The following is a 23,051-nucleotide window of genomic DNA, read 5'->3' as shown; positions in this document are numbered from 1 at the left end:
TCCATGTTTGTGATCTCTCTGGGTCCCTGTGTTAGATCCAGAGTCTCCCTCCTCCGCTGTCTGGTTGTGGGCAGGGTCCCTTTGCACATGGGAGTGGGCGGTCTCAGTCAAGGTGGTTCCAGGTGGTCTTAGGAACCAGACCTCCTCTCCATAGCTGTGAGGACTTGGGCAACTACTTAAGCCCCCGACACTGAGTCTTCTCTTCTCTAAAATGGAGATATAGTGCCTCACTCTGTGGGTTAAAGAAATATTAAATAAGATCATCTGTGTGCCGAGCTTGAAATATAAATATTATTTCTGTCCCACACACTGTAGAAACTGCTCATTGGCTCCAGGGTTTAAATAGCTCTGGGAGTTCCCATCGTGGCACAGCAGAAACGAATCCAACTAGGAATCATAGGGATGTGGGTTCAATCCCTGGCCTCGCTCAGTGGGTTAAGGATCTGGCATTGCCGTGAGCTGTGGTGTAGGCCACAGATGCAGCTCAGATCCTGTGTTGCTGTCTCTGTGGTGTAGGCTGGCAGCTGTAGCTCTGATTGAATCCCTAGCCTGGGAACCTCCATATGCCGCAGTGCGGCCCCAACAAAACAAAACAAAAAACCAAAAAGGTTCTGGATAATCATAAATTTATGTTCAAACGGATCTTCCCGGAGCCATCTACCTAGCCCCCTCCCCTTTCTCTTGCATGTTTCCATGGAAGTGACTTATTTCTCAAACTCACATCACTCACCTGCTTAAAACCTTTATTGCTTTCCTAATCTGCTTTCAAAACCCCTTATAATCTAGACGCGTTCATGTCTCACCCTTCGCACACCATCGCTTCCATGGTTTCCGTTCCCCAAACCCATGCTTCCTCCCTGTTGAACCGCTCTGGTTCCCCAGCATGCCTGCTTTTTCATGCTACCCAGCTATTGCCTGTGCTGGTCCCTCTGTCTGGTGTACATTTCTCCATTTAACACCTTTTAACCCCCAAAAACTTTTGTGCTTTCACTGAAATTCATCTAAATGTCATTCCAGGAGCTCCCATGGTGACTCAGTAGAAATGAATCTGACCAGCATCCATGAGGACGCAGGTTCGATCCCTGGCCTCGCTCAGTGGTTAAGGATCTGGCGTTGTCCTGAGCTGTGGTGTAGGTCGCAAACATGGCTCGGATCTGGCATTGCTGTGGCTGTTGCATAGGCCAGTGGCTATAGGTCTGATTCAAGCCCTAGCCTGGGAACCTCCATGTGTTGCCAGTGCGGCCCTAAAAAGACAAACAAAAAAAAAAAAAGAAAGGAAGAAAGAAAGAAAAGTCGTTCCATAGAAGAAGCATATCCTCTTAAGGAGGAAATATGACCTTTCTGGACCTTTCCCAACCCAAGAATAGTTACTCACACCTTCCTGGGTGGCCTTATCTTTAGCTTTTATACCAGTCTCTATTAGGAATAGCTATATATTAACAGAAAACTGAATGAAGAGTGGCTTATGTAGAAAAAAAAAGTGTATGTTTGGTGTTTCTTCTTTATCAAAACACCCAGGTTTTGGTGGTATCTAATATTGACTTAGGATCTCAGTGTTGTCACCAGGAAGCCAGGACTTTTCTGTCCTTGTATTTTTCCATGCTTTGAGTATTAGCTCTCATTCCCATGCTTGTCACCTCATGATTGCAAGATGATTGCTACTGCACCAGGCATGGCATCTGTGTTCAATGAAAAAGGTGGGAGTTAGTGCAGCTCTGACCATGTCTGTCCTCTTTATTCTAGCAAGCAAAAGCTATCACACAATATCCCATTAGACATCTGCTGATATTTTGTTGTCCAGAATTGTGTGACTTGCCTACTCCTATCTGCAAAGGAAACTGATAGAATGAGTCTAGAGTTGGGCACATCCCCAACCCAAACCTAAGTGGCATCTGTTAGTAAGAAAAGTGGGAGGAAGGATTGAATATTGGGTAAAGGATAACAACCCCCGCATCTACCACACATAGTATTAGAATTCTTTTGGTTCCTGTTTGCCTCCTTACTAAACAGTGTGTTCCTTAAAGTCCAGAGCGCAGCTGATTCTCCTCTCTCCAGGACCGACAGTGCCAGGCAGAGAAGGGGTTCATTTAAACATTTATTGAGTAAACAGCTACACTCTGCACAAATCCCCCAAATCCCATCAGTTTATATACCACATAAAGGCCAGTTTCATTCTTGCTCAGGAAAGAGCCAGGTGTTTGGCTCAATTCACATAATCACTTGTTGTTTTGGCTGCGTGTGGTTGTAGCCAAAGCTTCACAGTGGGGCTTGTGCAATTTTCTCCTGGGGAAGCACGGATATTAAAGTGTCTAGGTTGCCAGTTCCGAGAAGCTGGAATTTGGTTCTGACAATAAAATACTGCCGCGTCTTTCATTCCCAAGAAGCTGCCAGCTGACACAGTAGTGTTATATTAATTTTCTGTTTAATAAAGCATTTTAGAACCTTCAATGTGGGCTGTGTGTGCCTGCCTTGGGGATGGGAGGAACGCGAGGCCACAGTTCACTTAAGGCAGGACGCGCTAGATAAAGGGAATCTAATTGAAGTGTACAATATGCTTACCATGTAGCTGCTGATAAAACATTACTGCCTCTTTTTTTCTTTTGCACAGTGCAAAGATAAAATCAGAGCCACTAAATCAAAATCATATTTAACAGTATCCTTTCGTCCAGGGCTGTGTCCCTCTGTGGTTTGTAAGGGTTTGCCCTTTGAAAGGGTAGCCTCGAGAGCTTGTTACCGAAGGGGTTGTAAGGAAGGCATAATTATAGGATCCTAGGAGTCAGGGATGTTTCAACACAACTCCTGGCAAGCGGACGGTGAGAATCTCTGATGTGCATGGAGCCGGAAGTCCAAAGCTTATTTGCTATAACTCCGAATAACCTTAGAATTTAGATGAAGGAGTGCATAGAATGCTTCTTGTTGTAACCAGCTAAACCTGATGATGGTTAGGGTAGATATCCAGATTCCACCTGTTTGAGTCTTTGACTACCAGGCTATAAAGTTGACTTTTTTCCCCCCCCTTCATGATAATCTTAATCAGGACCCTTCCTGAGAGGGAAGCAGGGATTGGAATATCTTTTCTTCTTGATGTTATTATTTCCATCTCTTCCCTCTGCTGATGGAACATAAAGAAAAAGACAGCTCTGTCCACCCAAAACCAGTGGGATGAAGGGGAAACCCTGGAAGGGCCTCTCCCCAGATGCCGGGCACTCTGGGCTTGGGGACCACACTCCACCCAGCAAGGTCTCCCCAAGGCCCTTGGAAAGAGTGTCTCTTGAGGCTTGATGGAGCCTCGATGGATGAGAGCAGAAGGCTGGAATGGGCCCTGGAAGTTCCTTTTAGGGTATTGGTCAATCAGATTTGTTCAAGGAAATTAACATCCTTCTCCCCTTCTGCTGTTTTTGGACAATCAGTCCAGGCCGCCACATGATGGATGCGATGACAAACAGAAAATATAACACCAGCAAATAGTGTTTCAATGATAGCAAATCCTAGCATTTTTTTTTTTCATCCTTGTTTGTACTTGGCCCAAAGGATCAGAGGGAAAAAAAAAAAAAGAATTTTTTATTTCTAAAAATTTACTTAACATGCAAACTAACAAATAGCGACTCTAAAGACCAATGGAATTTTATACTGCATGCAAATTTTTCCTTTAAACTAAAAGAACTGTAAAGCTTGCCAAAAATACTTCCTGAATGAGGCACGAGAACAAAAAAAGAGGGAGAATTTGAAACTGAGGACATTTAAAATGGTTCTTATCCTTACAAGGAAAATAGTCTGTGACCAGGGACAAAATTTAACTCACTCTCTTCATCATGTCTTTCCTACTCAAAGCAGAAATCTCAGAATTGCTGCTCTTTGCTGTGAATGAAAATTAGTTTGCAGAGGAACAACTTTTGCCAGGTTCCTCGAATTAGCAGTTTCAATGGCAGCAGTCATCTCGGGGTTAATTCCAGCAAGTCGATTTGATTTGGAGGCTGGTTTTCATGGTTAAGGTTTGTGAATAGCTTCTGTTCTTTAGAATCGGGTTATCACTGTTATTCTCAGCTCCTGAAGGCAGGGACCATTCCTTGATCCCGCCCCAATAAAGTCTGTTTTGTTTGGTTAACAAACAAGTGGCCACTGGAAGCACACAGGTGTTTCCTACATGCCAGGGGATTTGTGCAGGTGCTTCATACATTAGCTCATTCATTCCTGAGAGTAACGCAGTGAGGATGGTGCCATTGTAATCGCCACATAACGGGTGAGGAAACTGAGATGAAGTGAGTTTACGGGCACTCGCCCGGCTCGTATTTGGGAATTTAAAGCTATGGTACCGAAACTGCGTTCTTAGCCACCGTGCAATGCAGCCTTGATGCAGAACCCACCACAGAGTCTTGTATACGTGTCGGGAACATACACATGGAGTAGATGAGCCCAGCACTCTCACTTCTGAGCTGAGATTTTCTCTCCGGGGTCTTTAAAATCAGCCTCGGATCACTCAGCAAAGTTCTGTCAGTCATAAGACGCTGGCATAGAGGATAGGACATTACAGTAGGTGCTCATCAGTTCTTGTTGAAGGTACTGTTTTCAGAATAAAAGTCTGTCCTTTGTTTTTTGTTTTTTTTGTTGTTGTTGTTGTTGTTTTTTTAAGTATTCTTTCTTTCCCTCTCCTATTTCCATTGCTTCGTGCTCTTGGAGGCACACGCATTTCCCCGGCACGGCAACCTCTGAGAGGACATGTCACGATACACACCATCTTCCCTCTGCTTGGGCTGGCCTTTGCCAACCTTGCTTGCCCAGAAACTCCTCCTCATCCTTTAGGACACAACTCGGAGTTAACGCCCCTGCCGTGTGTTCGGGGGTGGGGGGGGACTTGTGTTCTAATGCCCCTGCCCAGTGAGATGCTATGTCTACATTGATTGCTAACTCTGTGTCCCCACCTTCCTCATGAGGTGCAGCTCTTTGAACACAGAGCCTGGGCTCTAGTTCACCTTAATGTGTCTGGTACACTGCCCCTGGTACCCTTAGGGATGCCCGAGGACTCTGCGAATGGAAGGAGGAAGACAGAAAACCAGAAGGCAACACCACTGCCATTTCATTATGATTCTTGGAAGTTCTGAGGAATTTAGGACTCTTCACAGTGCAAAAATATCGATAAGGAAAACATCACAGATCTTTGAGGCCAGTGCAAAATATTCCACCCGGATGGAATATGTAGGCTCAACTTCTTCCATAGGAAATGACCCTAGGTTAGCATTGCAAGCAAACAAATCACTATCAAAGTGGTCCCCTCACCCACACAATCTATCCAAGGAAACCCTCCTCCTGGGCGCCCAGTAAATCAGTGAATATCTTTCCCCCTAAATAGAACCACGGAAACAATTATTCAGAGCAAGACCATTTCCAACATTTTCTCCCCTGCAAGATGCAATCTAAAACCTACATGCTGTGATGGTTTGGAATAAGATATGTTATTAAGTGAATGACAGAAAAATAAGGAGACATCCATCAAAGTGTCTGTTTCACTCCTATATGCAGAGATTTCCTTTTTCTAGAGGGTGTCAGTGCAGAAATCACGGGTAACAACGTCTTAAGTAGAAGGAACAAGAAATACACAGGGAAAGACTCATTTGAATTGTGTCTTCTTGCTCTTAGCTTAATTGATTCTCTTTGGCATTGTCTTTCAAAGGAGGAAATGGATGGTTGCCAGCAGCAGGGAGGAAGTGAAGCATTTTGCAACAGGTGCCCAGGAGTGAGGGGCAGGCTCTAGAGCAACCATGACCTCAGGGTTCCCCCAGCCTTGCCCTGCACCCCCCACAGCAGGAAACACCATCGGGGGCAGCACGCATCACATCTGAAGACTGACAGGATAAAGGACCTCAGACAGAGTCTGGAAGCTAAGCTCTATCTAGCAAACACCTAGATGCAGCATGAAAAGGAGTGATGGCTGTCTCAACACCCCTCCTAGAACCTGCATACAGTGGCAGGTGTGAAAGGGAAGAAAAATAAGTGTCATACAAATGAAAAATTCTCCCTTTTCTTCCAGTTAAAGCTATGAAGAATGGCACAGGTAGAGGCAAAAAAATGATGGGCTGTCCATTTGCTTTTGCCCCAAAGTAAATGGATGTCTGAAGAGAGTTAAGGGCAGGTCTACATGCAACCTTGAGTGCCAGGCTAAGCACTGAGATTTATTCTGTGAACACCAAAGGCTTCTAGATGTACAGGATAAAGTATCTGATTTTTGTTTTAGGAACTTTTATTCTTTTTTTTTTTTTTTATGGCCCCATCCATGGCATATGGAAGTTCCCAGGCCAGGGATCAAATCTGAGCCACAGCTGCAGCTGCATCAACACTGGATCCTTTAACCCACTGCCCTGGGCCAGGGATCAAATCTGCACCTCTGCAGCGACCCGAGCCACTGCAGTCAGATTCTTAACCTACTGCACCATGGTAGGAACTACAGGAACTTTATTCTTAACGATGGGATTGCTGTCCCATCAAGAGGCAAGCCGTGGATGGCTGGAGAGACCACTCAGAGGCCATTGTGACAGACCACGTGACAGAAAAGATCAAGGCTGAAACGTGCAGTGATGATAGTGTGTCTGGGAAGGAGGGACTGATCCAAGAATCAACAGTGCTTGACAACTGGGAATGCATTAGTTATATAGGTTAATCAGCATGGCTTCAAAGTATACCACGGTTCCAACACAACTGAAGATTATTCTTGCTCGCGAAACAGGACTGGGCAGATGGAGAGGTGGAGGGGCTGCCCTTGTCCACGACAGCATGTGAGGACTTCCCCCAGCAGAGACTCTGCCATCTTCAACATACAGCTTCCAAGCTGGATCTGAGGATTGTTTCAATTCCATGCCACCGAAAGCTCACATAGTGTGGAGGAGCTTGGGTGGGGCTTCCGGGGTGGGGTGGGGGGCTTCCGGGGTGGGGTGGGGGAGCTCAACTTCAGCCTCATTTGGGAAAACAAAAAACAAACAAACAACAAAAAAGACACGAAGGCTGAGCATGTGACAGAAAGAAAAGTTAATTAAAAGGTCAGAGGTCAGTGTGCTAGGAGTTCCCTGGTGGCTCAGTGAGTTAAGGAGCCAGCCTTGTCACTGCTGTGGCAAGGGTTTGATCCTTGGCCCTGGAACTTCCACATGCTGTGTGTGTGGCCAAAAAAAAAATATGCTAGAGGAGGCGGGGAGCAAGTGAGATCAAGATTCCAGGAGCATCTTCAAGGACCGAAGGGCACATCATGTGAGAGAAGGAAGAAGAGCAGAGGACATGAGTGAACAGGTAGAGAACTTCTGAAAACGGGGAGGAAGAGAAGCAATAGATGAAGCAAACTCCACAGAGAGTAAAATATGAGTGTGGCAACACTTGGAGAGGGACGGTAAAGGAAGAGTTTGAGAATTAACCAACGGTGGATAAACAGATTGTGAGTAGCAGTTAGGGCTCAGTGAGGGCGGTGGGCTCATGCAATGGCATTTATCAGCACATTTATACCAGAGTGGCTGATATTATAGATCATGTAGGACTGTGGGCAGCAGGAGTTGTATTGTTGATCATGGGAGGTGACCAAGAGGGTATAACATCTCGGGATGTTTATGACTGTAGGAGACATAGTTGATTCTGAGGTCCAACTCACATAAGAAAGGAAAGAAATTTGATGCTGTGGAAAAATGCAGATGCCTAGGTACCAGAGGTAGAATTGTGTTCTTGGAACAAAGTCCGTGGGAGTGATACCACAGAGAACTAGATCCAGTCACTTGTGATGGAACATGATGGAGGATAATGTGAGAAAAAGAATGTGTGTGTGTGTGTGTGTGTTTGACTGGGTCACTTTGCTGTACAGTAGAAATTGACAGCACGCTATAAACCAACTATAATGGAAACAATAAAAATCATTAAAAAAAAAAAAAGTCAGCGGGAGTGAAACTGAAAAGATAGACAGTTGAAAAGAGAGATCAGAGTTAGAGAGATTGAGAGCCATGTGGTTCAGTCTAGCTAGAAGCTCCAAGGTGAAGTTTTATTTGTATGTGGCTGAAGAGCCTTAGAGATTTCAGGTGCTGGAAGCCAGGATATCAGATTGTTCCTTAATAAGGATTTGAAATGATGGGATGCAGGAATGCAGCAAGGCAGAGCAGAGAGGAAGGTGGTGAGCCAGCCCTCTGGAGACATGGGGGAGGATGCTAGAAGCTCATAATGCTGGACAGGTCAAGAAGCATCTTGAGGTGGTAAACAGGTGGCAAGAGCTGCAAAGCATAGAGATTTGTTGTTGTGGAATAATTGTCGGGATGTCGTGGTGGGTTGGCAGATTAGCACTCTCTTTCCTGCTCCAGTAGGAAGTGTGGGGCAAGCGAAACAGCCCTCATTCTGGGAAGCTGGGGCAGGAGTGGGTCCCCAGGCTCCAAGGAAGGCACAGAAGTGAGTCCAGGCATAGAGCAATCCAGGAAAAAGTGACTCCTACAACAGCTTTCTTGATGGTATAATGAGAGCTTGAGAGGGTACAGGGCTGGGAGTGAGTGGTTGGTGGGGGTGCTGATGAGGGTGGGCCAAGGGAGGGCAAGGACCAAGCTGGTTGGACATCAGGTGAGTGAGGGGGCACAGCTGGCCAGAAGGTTCTAGAATCAGGAGAAAAATACAGATTCCAGGCAAAGAGCTGAGTGTCCCTGAGTCCTTGTGGAATGCAGGTTAATGGGGTAGGGTGTAGAAGTAGTACGACCACCCCGCCCCTCCAAAAAAGATTCTTGGCATTCTTTTTGTCTTTTTTAGGGCTACACCACAGCATATGAGTGGTTCCCAGGCTAGGGGTTCCCAGGCTAGGAGTTGAATTGGAGCTGCAGCTGCCAGACTATGTAGCCGAATCTGTGACCTACGCTGACAATGCCAGATCCTTCACCCACTGAGCAGCGAGGCCAGGAATCAAACCCGCATCTCATGGATACTAGTCGTGTTCTTAACCCACAGAGCCACAATGGGAACTTCACATTCTTGGCATTTTGATCATTGCATAAGGAACCATAAGATGGCATGTGGTTGAGAGTTGAAGGGGCCTTTTCTAGTTCCCGCATCATTCAGCTGGAATTCTGTTTTGAGACTGCTTTCAAGATACAGTAATTGCTTTCGCAGTAGATATTTGGAGGTGTCTCATAACCAAAGAAGATGTTCATAAAAGTCATAGCCCGGGCCCTGTGTGCACAGCGCAAGCTTAGACAGTCCCAAGGCGCGAGCAGAGGAGGGAGGTGGAATGGTCACTGCGCAGCAAGAGAAGGCAGGACCTTGGTGCGGAATTGGGCGGCAGCGGTTGCTAGGAGCTGGCCGGGTGAATGAGGGTGTGTGGGGAAAGGCAGGCAGGGATGGGGGCCGAGGAGTGTGAGCAGAGGCGGATCACCATGGAACCAGCCGGGATGCGCTTTCCTGACCCTGGATGCAGCGATGCTCTCCTTGAAGACCTGGATGGTGGGGTGGGGGTCAGAGGTGAACCCTGACACTGTCTTCTCCCATTTCTGCATCCAGTATCATGCTGCAACATCAGAGAAGCTCTTATATATTAATATACTTTTAAAATTAATAGAACAAAGGGTGGGGGAAAAATGTAAATATAATGTATACATGTAAGGATAACTTGATCCCCTTGCTCTACAGTGGGAAAATAAAAGAAATTTTAAAAATTAAAATAAAAATAAAATTAAGACGCAATTGACATACCATGGTATAAGTTTAAGTGTACCATAGTTTATAAACTGTTGCTTTGATACATTTATGTCGCAATATGATTGCTATTGTAGCATTAGTTAACACCTCTATTGTGTCGGCACAAAAGTATCATTTCTTCTAGTGATGGCAACAGTTAAGATGTAGTGTCTTAGCAAGTTTAATGTGCGTAATACAGTTTTGTTGTCTATAATCGCTGTACTGTGATTTAGGTCTCTAGGATTTATTTATCTACAAGTTGCAAGTATGTACTTGTAAACAACATCTCACCTCTTCTTATACCTCCAGCCCTTGGTCATCACTGTTCCACTGTGTTTTTTTGAATTCTGGGTTTGTTTGTTTGTTTTAAGATTGTACATATAAGAGATTTCAGGAGTTGCCTTCGGTGGTTCAGTGGTTAACGACCCTGACTGGTATCCATGAGGACATGGGTTTGATCCCTGGCCTCGCTCAGTAGGTTAAGGATCCAGTGTTTTCGTGAGCTGTGGTGTGGGTCACAGACGCGGCTCGGATCCTGCATTGCTGTGGCTGTGGCTGTAGCGTAGGCCAGCAGTTATAGCTCCAGTTTCAACTCCTAGCCTGGGAACTTCCATATGCCACAGGTGCAGCCCTAAAAAGCAAAAAAAGAAAAAGAAAAAAAAAAGTGACAGAGAGTTCAGTCAGTATTTGTCTTTCTTTGTCTGACTTATCTCACTTTGCCTCATGTCCTCAAGCTCTATGCATATTGTTGCAAATGGCAGTGTTTCCTTTTCTTATGGCTGAAGAAAGAGTATTCTGTTGTAGGTATATCCCACATCTTATTCATTCATTCATCGATTGACACTTAGGTTGTTTCCATGTCTTGACTCGTGTGAATAAGTCGGCAATAAACATGGCTGTGCATGTATCTCTTTCATAACCTATTTTCCCTTCCTTTGGATATATTCTCAGAACTGGGATTGCTGGATTTGTCTGGTATTCTATTTTAAATCTTTTAAGGTCCCTCCTCACTCTTCTCCATAGTGTATGAACCAGTTTAAAATTCCACAAACACTGCCTAAGTGTTTTCACAGACACTTGTTATCTCTTGTCTTCTGGATGGTAGGCATTCTTGCAGGTGTGAGATGATATATCTCGTTGTGGGTTTTTTTTTAATTACTCAATGAATTTTATTACACTTATAGTTGTACAATGATCATCACAACCCAATTTCATAGCATTTCCATCCCAAACCCCCAGCCCATCCCCTATCCCCGCCTATCTCCAAACTTTGTTGCAGAACAGATACTGACTCACAGACCTTGAAAAACTTATGGTCTCGTTGTTTTGATTTGCATTTCCTTGATTCCAGAATACCATGTATTCTAGTATTCTTTAGGCTTTGCGTATTTGTGTAGGGTTTTGTGTGTGTGAGTGTGTGTATGATGTGTGTTGGGGGGAGGGTAATCAAAGAAGAAAGTGAAGAAACTCCAATCAGCTAAAAATCTGGTGGGAAGGGAAATGAGGCTTTCCTGTGGCACTTGTTCTGAGTGCAAGAAAATAGCAAAATAACGAGAAGCTTTAGTTTATAGTTTCAGTGTCCACTTTTTAGATCTATGTGCTTACAGGAACGAAATCTTTCCCCTTAATTTCCATCAGAGACGTAGACACCGTTGCCTCTGCGTATTGCTAAGAAGGGACTCAGTATAAATGAGTATTTGGTCTCCACAGTGTGCAGTAACCAGTGGGGAAGCCAGTGTGACAGAAGCTACCTTGAATTCCAACAAAGTCGATAGACATTGGCTGCAATTTTCCATCTTTAAGATGCCAAATCTCCCATTTAGCACAACTGTTCACTTTCCAGCTAGAACTTTTGGTGCCATCTAGAATCTTAGTTATAAGCAAGAATGAGTTTTCCTGTCAAATACTTTACAGATAACTTCAGTAGGATTATAGCCTGGTATTTCCTGGCTGTCTTTGTGTCAGCCACCGAGATATGTTTCCACATGTTACTCTTGACATAACCTGCAGTACAGGTGTCAATACCTGTAATGCACAGATAAGGAGACTGAGGCACAAAGAGATGAAGAACTATGCACAGATGATGCCTTGGAGCTGGAGCCTAACCCTAAACTCACATGCCTTGTCCTACTCCAGTAATAACAACTAAGGCTCCAGCAACACAGTCTACCCAACACATGCAGCTTTTTTTCCTGGGTGCTGTTGTTAAGTTTCTGAATTAGAATGAATTGAATACAGGAAAGGAACTGGTTAAGGGGAGCTGGTTTTCCCCCAGGAGGCCATGAAAAACCAATGAGCATCCTCGCTTCTCTGGCCCACCCTCAGTTCACTTCCTTACCACAAGGCATCTTGTCACCCTGACTCCCTCAGAGTCTTTGTTGATGGGCACAGTGTGGCTGCCTCTGATCAAAGCCAGCGTGGTGGCCATTGGGGAGCATGATGATGTCTTAGTGGGAAAGAGGCTGGGTCTTGGATGCCACACAGAGGTGGGAATGTGCTCACATGCCAGCCAACTGCCATCTACTTTTCCTGTTAAGGGAGCCTCTAAATTATTTTAGGTTGCTTTCCCCTCCCCCTTTCTATGTTTAGAAAGAAAAGAAAATGAGTCCTATGTTAAAGCTAATTTTACTGCCAAAAATTTCAAGTCTGTGTCTACTCTCCCCTGTTATTATCAGGAAAGGAGTTTGTAAAAAGTTAGTGCTGGCAGCTTACATTAATCCATCCCAGCTTAGCAAATTCCCTGGCTGGTCGTCTGTGCTTAATGCAGCTCGTCTCATCAAAGCTAGCCTGTTCCAAAACTCTTAACTAAAGTCTGCTGCTCATGATCTGAGGAGGCCGAAAATTAATTCTCATCTCTTCAGAAATGGAAATACAGACGCTTGAATAAATATTGCATGCTTTCTTGTGGTACTGAAACGCTTCACCTCGGACTTAACAATGCTTCATTACCTTCCTGTCTGTTCTTGGGTAAAGTTGTGAATGCAAGCAAAAGATGATCAGATCTTTAACCCAAGGACAAGGGATCATTTTAAAAGAAATCCAACTTAGAGAGCATTTGAAATCATATGAATATGATATTTAAAATTCAGAGTTCCGGGAGTTCCCATCGTGGCTCAGCAGAAATGAATCTGACTAGTAACTATGAGGACGTAGGTTCGATCCCCGGCCTCATTCAGTGGCTTAAGGATACAGCATTGCTATTAGCTGTGGTATAGGTTGAAGATGTGGCTTAGCTCTGGCCTTGCTGTGGCTGTGGTGTAGGCCTGCGGCTATAGTTCCAATTCGACCTCTAGCCTGGGAACTTCCATATGCTGTGGGTGCAGTGCTCAAAAGACAAAAAAAAAAAAAAAAAAAAATTAAAAATTGAAAATAAAATTCAGAGTTCCCTTGTGGTACAGTGGGTTAAGGAGCCAGCATTGTCACTGCTATGGTTTGAGTGGCTGCCGTGGCATGGGTTTGATCTCTGGCCTGGGAACTTCTGCACACCAAGTAGGAGAGTAAGTTGTAAAGCTCCCAAAGTGCCTTGTTTCCTCTGATATAAACATATGTATAAGAACCTGGGGGGGGAAAACTGTGAAAAAAATGGACCTAAAATGATGTGTTAGTGCTTTTCATGAAACAAACATCATGCCATTGATAAATTGATTGACACTGGCAAATTGAGGCATTGGTAAAGCCCCCAGCAGTAGTCTTCTCAAATGTTTGGGAATCTTCATTTTTGAAAATATATCTCAGTTTAAAAATAAAAAATATAAGTATCCACCCTAAGATTTCCAATAAATAACATATTCACTATTTTCATTAGTTTCTGTCTCTTCACCCAATCATTTTCTCATTCAACAGATTTTTGTCCAGCTTAGCAGGGGAATTGAGATCTGTTACAATTACAATAATGGCGATTATTATTTATGAGGACTGGAAATGAAAGCAGTCCTGTGTGGATGCTTTAAATGTATTATCTCATTTTTAATCAACAAGTCAGCATGTGGCATCAAGTGGTGCTTTGGGGCTTCAGAAGAGAGAGAGAGAAGTTATTGGCCAGTGTGGAGAGGACCACCCTTGAAGGACAGATCCTCTTATCTCAGAGGCGGCTAAGCTGCCAGGCACGTTGGAATTTCAGCAGCAGGATGGGGGAGAGGATTGGAACTTGGGAGGACCCGGGGCGGCGGGGCGGGGGCTGGAGTTAGGGCTGCTCTCTGCCATAGGTGACCTGTGTGGCATCTCCAAGGGGCTTCCGATAGATGAACAAAGGAAGACACTGACAGATAGAAGGTGAATGAGACCCCAGAATGTTATTCTAGGCAGAGGAAAGTACACAATGAAAAGCTCGGAGACGGGAAGATAAACAGAGTGTTTATGGAACAGAATGTTGACCGATTTCTTTAGAATGCATGGCTCAAACGAGAAAATGAGAGGATTGACTCATTTGCAGTGAGTGGCTTAATTTCCACCAAAGCAGATGAATAGTTTTAAATAGTCATTTCTTAGGGATCCCATTGAAAGGTTCCAAGTAAGGAAGTAGCAGGATCCAAGTGGACATTTTTGGATCTTACCTGGTACTTTGGAACTGATGCATTTTTCTACTACACTGAGCCTAGTAAGTCAGCCCAGGATTGAGAAGTCATAGTTTCCCCACTCATCACAGTAATGAGTGCTTTTGCTTCATTGGTCTAGGTAGCATCCTTCTTCTTTTGGAGAGCACACCCATGGGTTTAGTGGGTGGGGGAGCTAACACACCAACACTGTCGATTCTTATTGTGGGGTGAGTATGTAAGCCGTGCTGAGTCACTCACAGTGTCTTCTCCCCATGGTCACCGTCATCGGTCCAAGCAGTGGGCGTAGGAGGTAGACAAGACCAATCTCTATCCTCCCCTGGAGGAAGAAAAGGGACCTTGGGTACGCAGCTCCCATTCTCTTGGGACACAAAGCTGTAAGACAAGGTACAGAGTTCCTGGGGCCAGATGTATTGCACATAGTAAGGAGATACGGCAGAGGAAGACAAGGGAAGGAGAAAGAAAGAGGGTAGGGAAGGAGAGCGAGAGAGAGACAGAGATTTCTGATGCTCTTTGGCCTTGGAGCCAGCCCACTGTAGGCCAGCATCGCCCTGGCCTGTGCTTCAGTAAATCATTCAATACAGTCTTTCCTTTCTGGCTAAGCCAGTTTGAATTGGTTTCCATTAGTAACAAGATGGAGAGTTTTACTCACTGGAAATTTTCCATGAGAAATGTGCCCCCTACACACACACCAGTGAGAGAGAGAGAGAAAGAAGCAACTGTGAGTGGCTGTGCACCCCTTGTAGGTTGGGGAGTGAAGGGGCATCCTTGGACTCCAGCCATCCTGGAGATACCCCCCTTCTCTGTGGCCTTCTTGTGTTCACTAGATCCAAGCCTGGTGGGGGTGCTTCATGGGAGTACCCCCTCCCACCCCCTGATCAGGGTCTCCTGATGCTGAAGACATGTCAGAGAGGCAGGGAATAAAGAACGTTTGACAGAGCAGATAGTGGGTGGAAGGGTGAAAGGCAGGGACTACCACCGCTACAGCCACAGCAACACCAGATCCAAGCCCTGTCTTCGACCTACACCACACCGCTCACAGCAACACCAGATCCATAACCCACTGAGTGAGGCCAGGGATAGAACCCGAGTCCTCATGGATACTAGTTGGGTTCATTACCGCTGAGCCACCATGGGAACTCCAAGCTTTCCTTTAAAAAAAAGTCTTACAGGGAGTTATACCTTAGCAACTCAGGGTTCCTTGAGAGAGGCATGAAGAGGCTGGGATCTGATCAAGGCCTTTGGCTTCTGAACTGTGTCTCTTTGAGGAGGACTGCATGCAGAAATGGGCCCTGGAATTTATTTGGTTACTTGTTACTTGCCACATCAAGGATTCTGAATGGTGCGATCATGTAATACAACTAATGGAGCCACCTGCAAGAATCGGCTTGGGTTGGCTTGCAATTCATTTCAACCATTTCAATTTAATTAGACAATACCCTTCTCCATGTTCTCTCTGATTTCAGTAGGAGAGAGAAGGGAGGGGAAAGTAGAGACAATTGGAATGTAATTGTCTCCAGACAGGGATCCTTCCTAAGCTGCCTGTTCACCTTCCATCTGTGGTCAGTGCCGATGACACTGCTGCTTGGGCCACGTCCATACCACGTGTGACTCATGGTTTGACCCTGGCCTCAGCTGGCTTTACATCTAGCTTTCTAACTCCTTCCTGCCTTCTCCTGCTTCCCAAACTCTTGCTTTATCTCTGGCTTGGAGCCTGACCTTGGTCCTGGGTCGGAGTGCAATGGGGAGGTCAGCTAGAAGCTACGTGGTCTCATGGAACACATGTGAACTTGAAGCCGCAGATTTGTTTCCTAAGCATTCACTCCGTATCTAACACTGTGTTTGGAGAGGGTCCCATAACAACACTGCACTTTTTGCTCTGAGGGATGGTTCACGTTACTTCAGTCGCTGGGTCTCAGTTGATTCATCTGTAAAATGGGGTGATGATAACTATCTTGTTGAGATTATTGATGAAATGATGTACGTCCTTTATATAGACTATCTCACAATGTGAATATTAAACAAGAGGTAGGTTTTATAATGAGCTCATTAGCTTATTTTGAGTGTTGAATGTTTTCTGTTAAGTTTTGGGTCTATTTCAGTCCCTACTCTTGTCTTTGTGGTGCTTCTAGCTGCTTCTATAATCAATCAGCCTCATGCAACTCGGTCCTCTAACCAGATGCGGGTACTTTTGGAGTTCCCCTCGCTCTTATGGGAGGAGGAACTTGGCTTTCAAATAGTCGCTGCTGTTTATGAGTCATCAGTGTGGGAGAGGAGAGAGAGATGTGAGAGAAATAGCAGACGTCTTTCCCTAAGAGCCTTCACTAAATGGAAGGCAAAGGGCAGAACACACTCGTGGAAGGCCATGTGCTGGTTCAAAGGGAGCCTCTGCAGTGTCCGGTGGATGGAAACGCAAATGGCTGTGACTCTGGTCACCTCGATTAGCCACTGTCCGCAAGCACAGCTGAAGGCAGCAGCTCTGAAGCACTGAGAGTAGTAGTAGGGCAGGAAGAAGGCCAGGTTGCTCAGGAGGGGCTTGAGAACTCTGTAACAACTGCAGTGGGACAGAAGGGGCAATTAGGGTCAGGTAATTGTTATCCTAGGCAGAGACGATTTGAGTTTATCTCCTTGGAGAGGACTTGAAGTACCACATTTTAGTCTCTTACTTGAGAGAACCAAAGTAATTGTAAAAGTTTTCTTTCTTTCTTTCTTTTTTTCTTTTCTTTTTTTTTTTTTTTCTGTCTTTTTGGCATTCCTTGGGCCACTCCCGCGACATATAGCTGGGCTGAATGCTAATTCAGCTTTATACTAGCTGTGTGATCTTGGGGAAGGCAACCATCCTTCTGAGAGACGGTGGGGGGTTTCTGAAGATCTCCATGGCAGGGCCTGGAGTCCCCCATCTCTTGCTGACAGGCACCTTCTCCAGCTGGGCCCTCATCAAAGCTATTCCCTGTTTACAAAAATTGAAACTAGAAGAAATATAACATTGAAGCTACCCAGGTCTAATAAAGAAGAAATATTTTAAAGAAAGAAAGAACACTCCACACTTACATGACTTCAGTAAAGTGAAGTCTTGCAAATATTTGGGAAAGGAACAATACTATTGTCACACAAATCTTTCCAGAAAATAAGAAAAATGGAAACATACCCTAGTCTATATGAGGCCAGCATCATCATGCTATCAAAAGAAAGGAAAATTCCTGTTCAACAGCTTTCATGATACTGGAAGAAAAAAAGTCATGTAGAAGCACTTTTGCAAACATAAAATTTTTAAAATTTTAGCAAACCAAATATAGCAATTATAAAAAGGATAGCATATCGTGGGTTTATTCTAGGAATTCAAGTTTAGATTAATATTGGAAACAATGCAATTCTTCACGTTAACAGAGTAAAGGGGGGTATAATATAATTATTTCAGTAAACATAGAAAAAGTGTCTAATAAAATTCAATAACTGATAAAATTTCACATATGCTATAAAAAGGAAAAAGTATTAACAAAGAAAAACCAGAAGTTGGAATGTCTCAACATATAAGATATAGAAGCATGATCAAAAAAAGCTGTAATGAATATAATACTGATGTTGAACTCTGAAAAATATTCTTCTGAGCTCAATAGTGAGACAAAGATGTGCATAAGCCACTTTATTCAACACTATAGCCATTGCAATATGGCAAGAAAAAAGTCATTTTTTTAAGACATAAGTAAGGACTGAAAAAGAATAAAAATGGCTTTATTAACAGATAGGATGCTTTTAAATCCAAAAATCTATTTAGATAAATAATTAAAATTAATAAGTGAATTTAAGAAGGCCACTAATTATAATGACAATATGTGAAAAAACAATTGTATTTCTTTGTACTAGCAACAAGCAACTAGAAAATATATATTTATATTTTTTTGTCTTTTTAAGGCTGCACCCACAGCATATGGAGGATCCCAGGTTAGGGGTTGAATTGGCGCTGTCACTGCTGGCCTATGCCACAGCCACAGCAATGCAGGATCCAAGCTGCATTTGCAACTTATACCACAGCTCACAGCAATGTCAGATCCTTAACCCACTGAGTGAGGCCAGGGATCAAACCTGCAACCTCATGGTTACTAGTCAGGTTTGTTAACCGCTGAGCCATGACGGGAACTCCAGAAAATAATTTTTTAAATTTAATTTTATTGGCGTATAGTTGATTTACAATGTTGTATTAGTTTTATGTGTACAGAAAAATGAACCAGTTCTACATATAAATATATCCATTCTTTTTTCCCATACAAGTTATTACAAACTATTGTGTTTTTCTGTGCTGCACAACAGGTTCTCCTTAATTATCTATTTTATACAGTAGTGAAAATAAAGTTTTTAAAAATACTAATTACAGTAAAAATATAAAATGTCTCTATAAAATCTGACAAGTAGAAGTTTATTATTGCTATGTTAGAAAACTGCTAGTATCACTGAAAGTAACTAAAGGAAATTTTAATAAATTGAGGAGTATACCATGATAGTCCCTAATAACAGTAAAGTCCACAATTCCCCTAAAATCTATCTAGGTTTCAACAGAAACCCTCTCAAAAACTCAACAGACTTATTATTTTGAATTTAAAAAGCTTTGTGTAAAGTCATATGAAAATGCAAAGGACCAATACCTGAAGAACAAATTGTAAAGATTTGGACTTCCAGGAAACCAAGACCTATATAAAGCCCCTATAGTTAATACAATATGGGCTTTGTTCAAGGCAATATAGGCAAAGGAAAAGAGAGTAGAAAAAGGCCTCGACATAGTGGTCATCTGCTATATGAAAAAGGAAAAGAACATAGAGAAAAGAAAGTCTTTCCATGATCTGGGGCTGGGTCAATTATTCATATGGAAAAAAATAGTAATCTTGACACCACTTTATGCTGTATCAAAAAACTTCCAAATGGAATTTTAATTAAATGATAAAGGTAAACAAAAGCATTTTAGAAGAAAACAGGAGAATCCTTTAGAGTAGGGATAGGCAAAGATTTTTTTAAAAGCCAAAACAATCTACTAACTGGGAAAATGATACAAAGAACTGTATAAAATTTAGAACTTCTTTTCATCAAAAGATGTCATTGATTGAATAAAAACAGGAGCAACAGAGTGAGAGTTCCCATAACTGACAAAGGACTCATATCTAGAATGTATAAAGAGTTCCTGCAAATCAACAATAACAAAATTAAAACCCCACAAAAATGGGCAGAAAAGTCGAACAGGCACTTTACAATCAAGTGCATGCACATGGTCAATAAACATATAAAATGTGCTCATCAGAAAAATGCAAATGGAAGCAAGTGTTAAGCAAGTATATATCCATCAGAAAGAATAAAATACATAAAAAAAACCCAAACCCAACAAACCAACCCCAAGTATTGATAATATGGAAAGAAAAGGAATTTGAACTCTCCTGCATTGCTACTGAAAGTGTTAATAGTTCACTCCTTTGGGAAAATCTGACCAAAAAAAATCTGTTAAAGCTAATACGGTTACTGTATGACCAGGCAATCCCAATTCTAAGTACATACTCAATTGAAATGTGGACTCTGCCTCCAAAGACAAAAATGTCTATAATAGCATTTTTAAAAATTGCCTAAATCTTCATCAGGAGAAGAATGGACAAATCCTTCATGATATATTGATACAATAAAATATTCTGAACAATGAAAATGAACTATTGCCACATCAAGGAAATCAATTAATTTCACACACCTAATATTGAATGGAGGAAGCCAGATGAAAAAGAGTAGATGGGAGTTTTTTCTTAAAAAGACGTTTTAAAATTTCTTTATAGTTACATGGGGTGTGTTTTCTTTCTAAATGTTCATCATTAAGTGAATAAGTTATGTACCTATATGTCAATAAAACATATATTAAACAAAAAAAATGAAGTCTGTTTTTCACCCATCCCAGATGTCAACTGAATTTTTGAGAACAAAAAAGGAAGCAGGGAACTAAGGATAAAGTTACCATCTTTATTGAGAATTATTGAGTGTCAGCATCTGTATTTAGTCTATTCCCCGCCATTTTGTCATTTAATCAAGATAGCTGTTATCACTCCCATTCTAGGTATAAACTGAGATTCAGAGAAATTAAATAACATGATTAGAATATTTGCATGGTAAGAAGCCAACTCAGAATGAGCTCAGGCCTTAACACCAGTGGAGGATATTGTGGATGTTTCAGGATCTGTAGCTATTTTGATGGAGGAAGAAAAGGAAAAAGAGATTTTTAGGTATGAGATGGGGGGCAGCATTCATGGATTCAAAATGGCAAATGTGGATGCTGATGTATTCAATTTAATGGAATATTTCCATTAAAAAAAGAACATATAAACTTGATACAGTATATCTTTCAAAGTTTTTTTTTTTAAACTTTGCTACCTTATCAAAATGTCTCAAACCCATTTGCAAAACAGTGTGGGTAAGCCATGTTACTGTGCACACGGATTTCTCTGACATCCCTGGCTGGGATGTCAGTTTTATTTATTGTTTGTTTGTTTATTGTTTGTCTTTTTAGAGCTGCACCTGTGGCATAGGGAAGTTCCCAGGCTAGGGGTCTAATTGGAGCTGTAGTTGCCAGTAACAGCCACAGCCATAGCCACACCAGAGCCATCTATGACCTACACCTTGGCTCACAGCAACGCCAGAGCCTTAACCCACTGAACGAGGCCAGGGATCGAACCTGCATCCTCATGGATACTAGTTGGGTTCCTTACCGCTGAGCCACAATGGGAACTCCTGGTCTCAGTTTTAGAAACAAGTGGAGAAGATGATAAAACCTATTTTTAAAAAGTCCCTTTCACAATTTGGACCAGTTCACTGGCAGTTTTCAAAATAGTGCTTGGAAAGTATTTCTGTCAGCTGGTAGTGAGTATTAAGATTTTAAAATCAATCTCTGGTTATTTCATCCTTTCTATTTTTTTGTGAAGAAAAGTTATTGATCAAAATTTTTAGCCTCATTTAATATACAGGAGTAGCCTTTAAATTTCTTTTACAAGCCACAGCTGGAATGGATGCTTCCTTGCAGCTTAGCACAGCACAGATCAATCTCTCTCCTAGTAAATCTATTATTGCACATCAAGCTACAGCCATGTCAGTTGTTTCTTTTTCTTGCAACAAATTTTCCAGGATGCCAGAAATGTAGGTTTTTGTTTATATACTGAAGTTGTGGGAAAATGAAAAATAAATTATTTTTCAGTATGTAATTCTTAATGTCAGCCACATCAAACATAAATCCCTTCCCATTTTGTCTTATCCCTACAAAATGAGATATTCCAGCAAGTCAAAATTTTGACTTGTTAATCTGTAACTTCTGGTTCATAAGTCCTGATTTTAGACTCTGCAGATCACCATCAAAATCAGGCTGTCCAAACATCTTGGTTTCTTGGGGCATCTTAGCTTAATGCCCTTTTCCTGGAATAATTATTAATGGCACCCTCTTTAGCTTTTGAATATGTCCCCTTTTGCTGATAAATTATATCAATGCTTAATGAGAATACTTTTTCTTCTTTTAAAAAATAAAGAAGCCCTGAGACTAATAGTATTGATGGAATTCAATGGAAAACCCACAGACCATACTGAGTACACTTCATCAGACCCTTATGTGCTTAAAGAATTGGATCAAATTTAATTTTTCACCTTGGATTGGGTTGTTATTTGGATGCTTATTTGATTAACTCTCCTTGTGGACAAAGTTCTAAGCAGGCAGGGACCACATCTATTTTTGAACACAATTTCTAGACCTAGCACAGTGCTGATAAATGGGAGATAGTCCATATTTAACTGTTGAATTAATAAATCTAGAATAACTTTTTGTTAGGTTTTAAATTTTTCAAGAATGCTGAACACATTTCATTTGATTCTCCATCTATATTTTAAGTCCATTAATGGCCATAGGATCAGTTCTCTTTACCAAATGTTGAAACTGTGTCCTGTAGTGTTTAATGACTTACCTATTTTGAAGGCTGAGCTGTTAGTCTATTTAAGGACTTATAGTCTTCTCTATATGAGTTCATATGTGTCTGTAGTTAAAAGAAGCTTCAACTCTAAGAACAATTATTATTTACTTAGCAAGAGGTTTGAAGATGGGCAGATCCAGAGCGCTGTAAGTTATTCTCTGGGCGTCTTTGTGATTTTTGGTCTCCTTCTTGATGACTGCAAAGTGCTGCCTTAGCTCTATACACAACACTTCACACCAGCTTTCCAAACCCAAAGGAAGAGGATGAGTGATCCAGGAAATAAACAAAGATACAAAACTGAGTTGAATTGCATCCTAGCCAAAAAAAAAAAAAAAAAAAAAAATTGGAATCTTAATTTCCAATAACTCAGAATGTGATCTTACTTGGAGACAGGGTCGTTACAGAAGTGATTACATTCAAATGAGTTCATTAGGGTGGACCCTAATCCAACATGGCTGGTTTCTGTATACAAAGGGGAATTTGGACACAGAGACAGATATTCGCAGAGGGGAGATAACTTGAAGAGACACAAGGAGAAGACATTCATCTGTGAGCCAAGAAGGGAACCTGGACAGATCCTTCTGTCATTGTGCTCAGAGGGAATCAATTCTGTTGACACCGTGATTTTGGACTTCCAGCCTCCAGAACTGGGATGCGATGAACTTCTGTTGTCTCAGCCATCCAGTCTGTATTACAGCAGCCCCAGAAAACTAATACTCACCCCTGATGTGCAGGTCTTCCCTTATGTTTTATTAACCAAAAGATTTACAAAAGTATCTGGGAAAGTGAGTGTCTATCAAAAAGGAATGAGGAGTTCCCACTGTGGTCCAGTGAGTTAATGATTCGCCTTGTCTCT

Source organism: Sus scrofa, chromosome 3 (genome assembly GCF_000003025.6).
Source record: "Sus scrofa isolate TJ Tabasco breed Duroc chromosome 3, Sscrofa11.1, whole genome shotgun sequence".
Lineage (NCBI taxonomy): Eukaryota > Metazoa > Chordata > Mammalia > Artiodactyla > Suidae > Sus > Sus scrofa.
The sequence above is the reverse complement of the archived record's forward strand: the minus strand, read 5'-3'. Positions refer to the sequence as shown.